General features: G+C 37.9%; 1 protein-coding gene across 1 annotated transcript in view; it reads left to right on the top strand.

The window, feature by feature from the left end:
- Window positions 1–6,462, top strand: part of LOC123876101 (head-specific guanylate cyclase) — a 140,346-nt gene extending 133,884 nt beyond the window's left edge. Inside the window, exons 16-17 of the transcript XR_006798260.1 lie at window positions 3,301–3,306; window positions 6,450–6,462. The gene's annotated coding sequence lies outside the window, so the exon portion shown is untranslated. The remainder of the gene's footprint in view (window positions 1–3,300; window positions 3,307–6,449) is intronic.
- Window positions 6,463–10,825: the final 4,363 nt, after the last annotated feature.

Consider the following 10,825-nt stretch of genomic DNA (forward strand, 5'->3'; position numbering starts at 1 on the left):
GCGGTAAGGTATTAAACCATCAATAGTGAAGCAGGCTGTGGTTAAATACCGAGACTAGGTAAGGGTGATGAAGAATTTCTATAGGTACTTACGTAACTTATCGGTAGTGCGATGTTGGAATATTACGAATATTCGGATATTACCCATGACGAATATTTTCATACAAGACCTGCACACTGACCTCTATTAATACAAGTACACTGGACTTGTAAATGCCGACCTGTTTTTCAAGCAACATGATTGTCGCCACTTTGGCGCAGACAGGAGCGTATTCGAAACCAAGTGTTAGTGATGAGACATCCGTCAACGTAGTGTCAACATGAAGACCATTTGATAGTGTCAATTTCAATTCCCGATACGCTCGGTGAGGCACTTCGAATCGGCACGAAAATTAACTGTGATTTTGTATGGCACACCTTTTCCAGTGTACTTGTATATGTCCATTTCAATGGAATATTAGAAAAGACAATCACTATTTATTAACGTAATTGTAAGCAATTTATACTTCACGCTAAATTGATATTCATGCGATGTTTATTTCTAATAGAATCTTGCCCTAAGAGAAGTGTAACTGTGAATGCACTGTTAGAGAAAAAAACTATTAAATAAAAATGTTTCTTTCATAACTTTGTCTTTTATTTTGTATCTTTACTAATGTCACCTAACAGGATGCAAATAAACTAGGTAAGGTAATAGTGACGTCTTGTAACACACTTTAGTGTGACAATCGGCTGTCTGTTTGTCTGTTAGCTTTGTTTCAACTACTAAACCAACCCTAATGAGAGAAAGAGAGCTTGTAACCTGAATATGACATTTTTATCCCAGAAGGTCGATGAGTTTCTCTGGTATTTATGAAACTTAAATCCACGCGAAAGAAGTAGCAGGCATCAGCTAGTATAATATAATGATAGATATATATATATACTTTAGTTTTCCTTAGTTTTCTTAAAAGGTAAACAAACCGCCCTGGGGAAACGCGTAAGCGACGTGATTTGCCCTATGCTTTAGACCACAGCTTTAGACCTTCTGGAGTTAGGTTTTTCACAAGTATCTTGATTTCATTCGCTGTAACAAGCTACTTACTTGTTTACTTTTTAAAATAAACGAAATTAGGTACTTAGATTGTAAACTAAAGTAGGTAAGGTAGGTACTTTAGGTTGTTAGAAGTTTCTCTGAGGTCTAAGATCCAAAATGAAGAGATTTACAGGAAAACAAAGGTCACTGACATAGCCAAAACTATTAGCATGCTGAAGTGGCAGTGGGCAGGCCATGCCTGTCGTAGAGGCGATGGCCGTTGAAGCTGGAAAGTCGTTGAGTGGAGACCGCGTATAAGCAAGCGTAGTTCAGCACGATGGACCGACGATTTAAAGCGGCTGGCGGGAAGTGGGTGGATGAGGAAGTCTGAGGACCGGATGTGGTGGCGCTCTTTAGGGAAGGCATATGTCCAACAGTGGACTCCCACAGGATGATGATAATGAAAGTAGGTATAGTATAAAAATATATGACTCAAATTCCTTCTCTCAGATCTAGACAGGACAAGCCAATGTGATTTATTTTCATCTTAATACGAAGGCTGATACTATGGGCTATTTATTACGGAAGTCCCAAAGCAGTCGCAAAATTTTACGCCAGTTACGTTTTACGTCCAGTCTACGACCTACGTCCAGGATCGTGAATTTCCTTATTAGGGCTCTCACAATAATTTTGCTAAAAGCTTACCTTCATACTGGTGGAGTTTTATTCTGTCTCTACAAGCGTTACTTATTTATATTTTTAACCCCCGCCCCAAAAAAGAGGGATGTTATAAGTTTGACGTGTGTATCTGTGTATCTGTCTGTGGCATCGTAGCCCCTAAACTAATGAACCGATTTTAATTTAGTTTTTTTGTTTGAAAGGTGGCTTGATCGAGAGTGTTCTTAGCTATGATAATCCAAGAAAATCGGTTCAGCCGTTTGAAAGTTATCAGCTCTTTTCTAGTTACTGTAACCTGCACTTGTCGGGGGTGTTATAAATTTTTAATTTACACTTGTTAGTTTTCTCATCTCATCTCTAGTCTCTATGAAAAAGGACCCCGGATGGGTTTGAAAACTAGTTGGGCTTACATCGACCAAATACGTAAGTAACAATCTATACTTAGGTATAGTTTTTGAATAACTTGGTAACTAGGAAGATCCAAGGCTTTCGTAAATACCAAGTCGTTCTAATTGAAAAAAGAGCATTAAAACTTCATTACTAATTAAAATGAGTGGTTAATTTGACCCAATTTAAATTCGATTAGCATTAAAGATCAATAAACACAACTCATATTGGATTTCGACCAAATGAGCCATAAAAGTGGGGTGCTACGCTCTACCATAACTTTAACCACTCATCCGGTCGAGTTTACGACCAAAACACGTCGTTAAAGAGTTATTAAACCCTGGTACAAATACGAGATGGAAATATAACTTTTAAATTGATTTTCGTTAACTTTTCCAATAATTAAACTTCCCTTTGAATGAAAATCAATTGAAGTTTTCAAGTGGTTGTTGTTTTAGCTGTTTTTCAGCAGTTTGGATTTTACTACGACCTCACTAAATCCATACTATTTAATCCATAATTATAAATGCGAAAGTGAGTCTGTCTGTCTGTCTGCTACCTTTTCACGGCCCAACAGTTTAACTGATTCTGACGTTTGGTACAGGGTTAGCTTATATCCCGGGGACGGACATAGGCTACTTTTTATCCCGGAAAATCAAAGAGTTCCCACGGGATTCCTAAAAACCCATCCGCTTAGCCGATTTGTATGAAATTTGGTACCGAGGTAGCTTGCATCCCTGTAATTGACATAGGCATTTTATCCCGGAAAATCAAACAGTTCCCATCTTTAAAAACCTATTTCCACGCGGACGAAGTCGCGGGCACCCTCTAGTACCTATTATAAATACAAAAGTAACTCCATTCGTCGGTCTGTTTTTACCTGTTCACAGTTCAACCAGGGAAACGAGCTTACACAAAAATCGACCCGTGTAGTCATAAAAGAGAAAGCAGAATTCCACCAGCTGTCTTTCTATCGATTTTTGTAACACAGCAAGGTGATAGTTGTGGCCTTATAATTTACTTGAAAGGATTATAGGTCAATAACCACTCGAGCCTTCGGCCTCGGCCGATTCGGAGGGCTTCGGCCGTGGTTATATACCACTCTACTGGCAAAGCTGCAGATTTGTATCAAGCTGCTAAGCAAACCGATCAGGATATGAATTCAATGAAACTGTCACTTCCTTTTCCTGGTAGCAGAATAAAATGGAACACTAGTTAAAGTACAGTGTACCTGTAGTTAAAACACGTCGCTGTAATAACATATTCCTTACTTAATTGCAGTTAAAATAAGCCCCCGGGACGTAACTTCCTTCACAAAAGGTTTAATACGAGCGACCTAGTTCTGTATGAATGGGGACACGCCTATCATTATCTTGGAGCTGGTAAAGGTTGCACACAAAGGGGTTAATTATCTAAGAGATATGCTCTAAAATGGAGAGCATTTACTTTTTAAAAATACCCAGGTTTTTAGGGTTCCGTACCTCAAAAGGAAAAACGGAACCCTTATCACTTCACTTCATTTTTGTATGTCTGTCTGTTTCTTTTTATGCATAATAGTTTTTGATTTATCGTGCAAAATGTCGTAAAAATACCCGAGTACGAACGAAACCCTCGGTGCGCGAGTCCGACTCGCACTTGGCTGGTTTTCTAGTAAGGGTATTTCTGTGTCGAGACATGGTCATTAACTATGGGCCTCAGAGTCACTCAGTGGATGATGGAGAGAGATGCTCGGAGTTTCTCTTTTGATCAAATCAGAAATGAGAAGATCCGTAGAAACAGCAACCGACATGATTCGATGAGTTTCGAAGCTGAAGTGGGAATAGGTGTCATGTAGTGGAATGTATAAAAGTAATTAAAATTACAATTGACAGAATATTTGTAAAGAACTAATAAAAGATCTGCAGTAGGTATCTTAAAGGGAACTCGCGAATGGCCTAATAAAAAATTCATGATCCTGGACGTAGGCCGGACGTAAAACTTAACAGGCGTAAAATTTTGCGACTGCCGTGGGATTTCCGTAATACCTATGGGATATTCGCTTCCATAATATGGGTTCAATAAGTCTGCCATGGTCTGGCAAGTTAACCTATTTTCATTTTCGACTGCACCATTACTTGCTAACAGAATAAGGTCGCTCCCAAGGGCTTCTTCTTCGTCTTCGTAACACTTTTGGCAGAGCGGTTGTGGTCATAACGAAGTAACGTCTTAGAGAGCAGATGTTATACGCCTCACGAGCATTCGTCACTTCTCCCTGCTGGCCAACAGCCTGGTACACTCGTGCAAGCGACCGCCCAGCAGACAGACAGACTTTACCTATTTGGTCGGTCCATCGCATGGGCAACCTTCCAAGGCCAAGGGTTTACTTACTTGTAAACTTGTAGAGTAAAATAAAATAAGATCTGTACCCGTTTAAGCAGCCTTGGCTTCAGGCAAACTGGGGCTGTTTAGGTGGATACATCTACTCGTCCAAAAGAGTAGTAGGTTCGCGAATATGGTTCGACAAAGTTTGCTTCATGGTTTGCAGGTTTCAGCTTGAGGCATATTGCGGTAGCGTCTCCATTTGAGTAAGTATAAAAACTGTATGGCCTACCTCTTCTCATTCCGAGAGGAAACGCATGCTCAATAATAGTGGGCCAGTAAAGGATAGAAATGACGACGATGATCATAGATATACTAACTGATAATAACTCAAAATTTAAAGCCCCCCGACACAAAAACCTCTATAAGAAAACTAGAAAAGAGCTGATAACTTTCAAACAGCTGAACCGATTTTCTTCGATTATAGCTAAGAACACTCTCGATCAAGCCACCTTTCAAACAAAAATAACGAAATTTAAATCGGTTCATTTGTTTAGGAGCTACGATGCCATAGGCAGATACACAGATACACACGTGAAACTTATAACACCCCTCTTGTTGGGTCGGGGGTTAAAAATAAAAAGATTTTTTATTCAAATAAACATTTACAAGTGCTTTTGAATCGTCAAAATAATCTATCACTGGTTCAGAATGCTTTCCTACCGAGAAGAGCCAGCTAGAAACTCATCGGTTGCTCTTTTCAAATATCTACTTACGTACAACTGCTAGGTGTAGAAACTTGAGATTTTGCGCATAGGTTTTCATAAGTACAACATGTAACATTACCTAATGTAGGTACTTGCAGATTCTCCTCCTCTAAGAAAGAATATTGTCAGAAATGACACCCGAACGAAGCCGTGTGGGAAAACTATGGATCAAAATAAATTAAGTAGAGTGAATATTCAAAATGGCGGGGGAATTAATTAACCATAATGTATGGCTACTAATAGATCTGTCTCTAATGGAATAGTTGTATAATTATAACACGTTTGATAGCTATTAGCCTAATGAAATTGCGACAAAATTGTCGTTCTACACAATCATAGAACCAATGCTCGTCGGTGTAAACACTAAGTACCTACTAATATTATAAATGAGTGTTTGTTGGTTGATTTGTTCTTCAATCACGCTGCAATGGATCGATGTAACTTTCTGGATGAATATCTCAGTCAGAAATCCTGGATTGTGACTTTTTATCCCGGAAAATTGAAGAGTTCCCACGGAATTTATGAAAATTTTTAATATTTAAGTCAACAAAAGTAAAACGGGATTTGTTAATTTTGTGCCAAAATACCTTTACCCTTAATCATTGAGGATTAATATTATATATACCCTTTGCAACCCGCTTTGCTTTTTATGATAAAGCCCTATAAAGCCATAGAAATAAATAAACTTTCATGTGAATATAACATGGTTATAATAATATGAAATGACCCGTAATACTGAGCCCGTAATATTAAACCATAAAAACCACTTAATCGGTTGATTAAACGACCGTATACGCCGTTCAGAAGTTATTCAAGTCGTTAGAATGCAAATACGAGTATACCAAATGGGGTGGAAATACGCAAATATATAAAATGATGGTAGGTACATGTCTGGCGTATCATTTGAGGACCTCCCTGGCGAAATGGTGAGCGTTGTTCTCTTATAAGCCGGAGTTTCTGGGTTTTTTTCTCCTTTATTTATTTAAGCGCTTTTATTATCATATTATTATCATATCCTATTATAATCTAATTAAGAAAATTTATTTATTTATTTTTATTGAAACACACACTCACACCTTATCTCTCAATATGTCTCCAATGAAACATTTACAGCCATTGAACAAGTATATGCCCACAACTAAACAATGGTATACCACTATTGTATAATAACAGACTTATCCTTCTTATATTATAAATGCGAAGTGTGGATGTTTGGATGTTTGTTACTCAATCACGCAAAAACTATTGGACGGATTTGGCTGAAATTCACAATGGAGATAGATTATACTCTGGATTAGCACATAGGCTACTTTTTATCCCGGAAAATCATAGAGTTCTCAGGGGATTTTTAAAAACCTACAACCACGCGAACGAAGTCGCGGGTATTAGCTAGTTAGGTATAATTTCTAAATGGCTATAGTCTAGTCTGGCTGGATGCTTTGACCGTGGCTAGTTACCAGTACCAGTTAGTAAAGCCGTAGCCGTCAACCGATAAAGCGACGGCGTTAATTTAATACCATGGAAAAGGTTTGGTCGTTTTTTCTTTGTTTGATAGCAAAATAGCCCTTAACGTAGTTATTCAAGTCGTTAAAATGCAAATACGGTTATACCAAATGGGGTGGAAATACGCGAATATGTAAAATGGTGGCACATTTCTGGCTTATCATTTGACGATTTCTTTTAGTCTTATAAGTAACGCCTTGGGTTCAATTCCCGGTCGGGTCCGTTTAGTGATTTCCAAATTGTCTCTATTCTGGTCTGACGGGAGCTTTTGACCGTGGCTAGTCACACAGATATAGGAGATTTATTACTGTACCCAAGAAGAGGTACCATTCCCGCACTCTCGTAGTCCGATGGGTCTGTAATCCATCACAACCAGATAGAGACCAGACGTAGAACCCACAGCTTTACCTGCTCCCTTGATTCACGGGGAGGAAACACCGTTAACTTCCCATTAGCTTCGGACAACTTTTTTGACCCAACCTGGTATTCAAACCTTGGACCCCATGATCCGCAGCAGAATAACTAACTACTGGATCATCAAGGTACACAAGGTACGTACTTTTAAACCGTAAAGGAAAAGTGACCCAACCTGGTATTCAAACCTGGGACCCCATGATCCGCGAGGATAAAACTAACCATTAGACCAAGAAGATACGAAGAACCTAAAGAAAAAATGAAACCAGATTTTTTGTTTAAAATTAATTAAAACTTAATGAAAGCTTCAAATTTCTTTGAGCATACTCTAAATAGATACCTTTTAATTAAAATTGTTCGAAATAGTCACCAACTTTGACTTACTCGAATCTTTCGAATATTCAAAACATTTCGGTATTTTATTAGATTACCTACCAGCAAGCCTACCAGTTAAGCCGCCCCGGCTCCGTTCTGGAAAAAATTCCGGAAATCCTTTTCAAGTGGGCGGTGTGCCAGCTACGTTACAAAGAAAACCTACATAACTTTATAGTAATCATATTTCCTAGAACCAGCAGTTAGAGCTGTACCAAAACACGATTACTAGATACGTATTATTAAATATCTATTTCTGACTAAGCAGATTTTTATTTTTATGCAGATCCAAGTTAGCCCTCGACCGCAATCTCACCTGGTGGTATATGATCATCAGTCGAAGATGGAAGCGGGCTAACCTGGAACTTGGAAGGCTAATGGGAGTTTTTATTGTCAATTTCTCATTTTATAATTGATACCAGATGATGCCCGCGAGATGTGGAGAGATCGTGTTCGAAATACCACCGTGTTGCAGAGAATGGGGAAGTCTACTGAAGTACTCAAATGTGTGCAAAGGAGAAAGCTCGAATATCTGGGACATATAATGCGGAACTCAAAATATGACCTGCTGCAGCTCATAATGCAAGGGAAAATAAAGGGCAGGCGTAGACCTGGCCGTAGACGAACATCCTGGCTCAAAAACCTTCGCCAGTGGTTTAACATGAGTACGAGGTCACTGTTTAGAGCAGCGGTGAACAAGATCCAGTTAGCCTTAATGATTGCCAACCTCCGATAGGAGACGGCACTAGAAGAAGAAGAAGACGCCCGCGACTTCGTTCGCGTGGACTTAGATTTTCAAAAACCCCTTGGATCTCTTTTTTCTGGGATAAAAATAATTCTATGTCCATCTCCGGGATGGAAGATGTCTCTGTACGGTCATGTCGATATCTCAAAATCGGTTCATCAGATCTGTTTTTAAAAATCTTGTCGAAACTCTGATTATCTAAGATCAAAAATAAGTTATGTCCTTTCCCGGGATGGTGAGGGAAGCTATTTCGTACCAAATTTTGTCAAAATCGGTTAAATGAATGCACCGTGAAAAGCTAAAAGACAGACACACTTTCACATTTATAACATTATTATGGATATAAAGATTTATTTTATTTCAACTAGCACATTTTTTTTGACTTCATATTATTATATGTACGAACAGCACTCAAATCAAATAGATATACTAAAGAGAAGTATCCCATCCTTCTTAGGACGACAAGAATCATCCCATTTAAGCGAATGTCCTCATCACTTAGCCTAATTTATTTGATAGGTACAAAGTTCTCACTTATTTGCTCTCGCCTCGGCGCCAGCTCTCCATTCAACCTACGATTTTAGCATTTTTGCACGATTTAAGATGTCTAGCAAAAGCGTTTTACAAATTATGAGACTTTACAGATTTATTTTAAAAATCCGAGAAATTCTTATGCGTAATTTATAAATTCCTATATAAATTCCCAAAAACTTATTTTGCTATAATCCGCTAAACCATATTAATCTGTATGGTACGACGTACAACATGCATCACCTGTCCTCCCTCTACTACACATACAGGAAAAGCAAGCAACTAAGCAAGCAATACGCACCACCGTCATAGAAGTAGGTAAAAATTAGCTTATTGTGTCCTGTATTAAGATACAGGACACAATATTCTTATTACACAGGTATAAATAAAGTCTCAATATATGAGATTAAGGAAATAAGTGTTACTAAGGTTCATAAAGGTATACGTACTCAAAATCATAACTCAAATTTAAAAACCCCCGACACGAAAACCTCTCCTATAAGAAAACTAGAAAAGAGCTGATAACTTTCAAAGTGCTGAACCGATTTTCTTCGATTATAGCCAAGAAGACTCTCGATCAAGCCACCTTTCAAACAAAAAAAAACTAAACTTAAATTGGATCATTCGTTAGGAGCTACGATGCCACAGACATACACAGATACACACGTCAAAATTATAACACCCCTCTTTTTGGGTCCGGGGTTAAAAAGGCTCAACTAGTCCTAAGTCCCAAATTATCTGACATGAATATTGAACCGCAAGACGGGGTGACCTCAAAGACTCGGATCATTTTCATCCCCTATTATGCTAATTCGCGAAGACTAGCAAAAAGGTACCTATTTTTTAGGTAAGCAGAGTTCTTTTATTTTACGTTTTTAATTTTTCAATATTTGAATATAGGGATCTACCTTCGAATAATCACTATCCATATTATAATGAATGCGGAAGTGTGTTTGATAGTTTATTTTTAACCCCCGACCCAAAAAGAGGGGTGTTATAAGTTTGACGTGTGTATCTGTGTATCTGTGTGTCTGTGTATCTGTGTATCTGTCTGTGGCACCGTAGCGCCTAAACTAATGTACCGATTTTAATTTAATTTTTTTTGTTTGAAAGGTGGTTTGATGGAGAGTGTTCTAAGCTATAATCCAAGAAAATCGGTTCAGCCGTTTGAAAGTTATCAGCTCTTTTCTAGTTACTGTAACCTTCACTTGTCGGGGGTGTTATAAATTTTTAATTTACACTTGTATATATTGGTTTGTTGGTCATTGTTTTTTGCTTGTATGCCGTGTTTGTGTTATTTTTATCGAAAATTCAGTCAAAAATTAAATTAAATTATACTAGAATAAGTATAGCAGTTTATTAAAGTCACCCAAAGAGTAGATTTAGAGTTTAAACAGAATTACTGTTTAATTTTGGCTTTACTGTTGGATGGAAGTTAGCCAATGCTGAAGCCACGCTGGGAACCGAAGCCAGATCTTCAGTGTTACATATAACTTACACCATTGTGCTAGAGAGTTCGTCAAACCTTTTTCGCAAGCATAAAAGTAGGTAATACAATATTAAATTCGGGAAAGAGATACAGCTATGGGCGTATTTACGACGTTATCCTCACTTACCAATTCCAGACAATCTTGTTTTACGCACGATAACGTGTTGAGTATACCGTTTTATTTTTAACCCCCGACCCAAAAAAGAGGGGTGTTATAAGTTTGACGTGTGTATCTGTGTATCTGTGTATCGGTGTATCTGTGTATCTGTCTGTGGCATCGTAGCTCCAAAAGTAATGAACCGATTTTAATTTAGTTTTGTTTGTTTGAAAGGTGGCTTGATCGAGAGTGTTCTTAGCTATAATCCAAGAAAATCGGTTCAGCCGTTTGAAAGTTATCAGCTCTTTTTTAGTTACTGTAACCTTCACTTGTCGGGGGTGTTATAAATTTTTAATTTACACTTTTTTATTGACATCTATACAGAATTTTTTTCTATTTATTTACGGAACAATTTCTTATACATTCTGAATACGATACACTGAAAACATGATATTATACTTACTATGATCATTCGTATATTTATTTTCTCGTCGATTTAATAACGAATCGATTGGCACGTCATTAATCGG

The sequence above is a fragment of the Maniola jurtina genome, chromosome 21 (genome assembly GCF_905333055.1).
Source record: "Maniola jurtina chromosome 21, ilManJurt1.1, whole genome shotgun sequence".
Classification (NCBI taxonomy): domain Eukaryota; kingdom Metazoa; phylum Arthropoda; class Insecta; order Lepidoptera; family Nymphalidae; genus Maniola; species Maniola jurtina.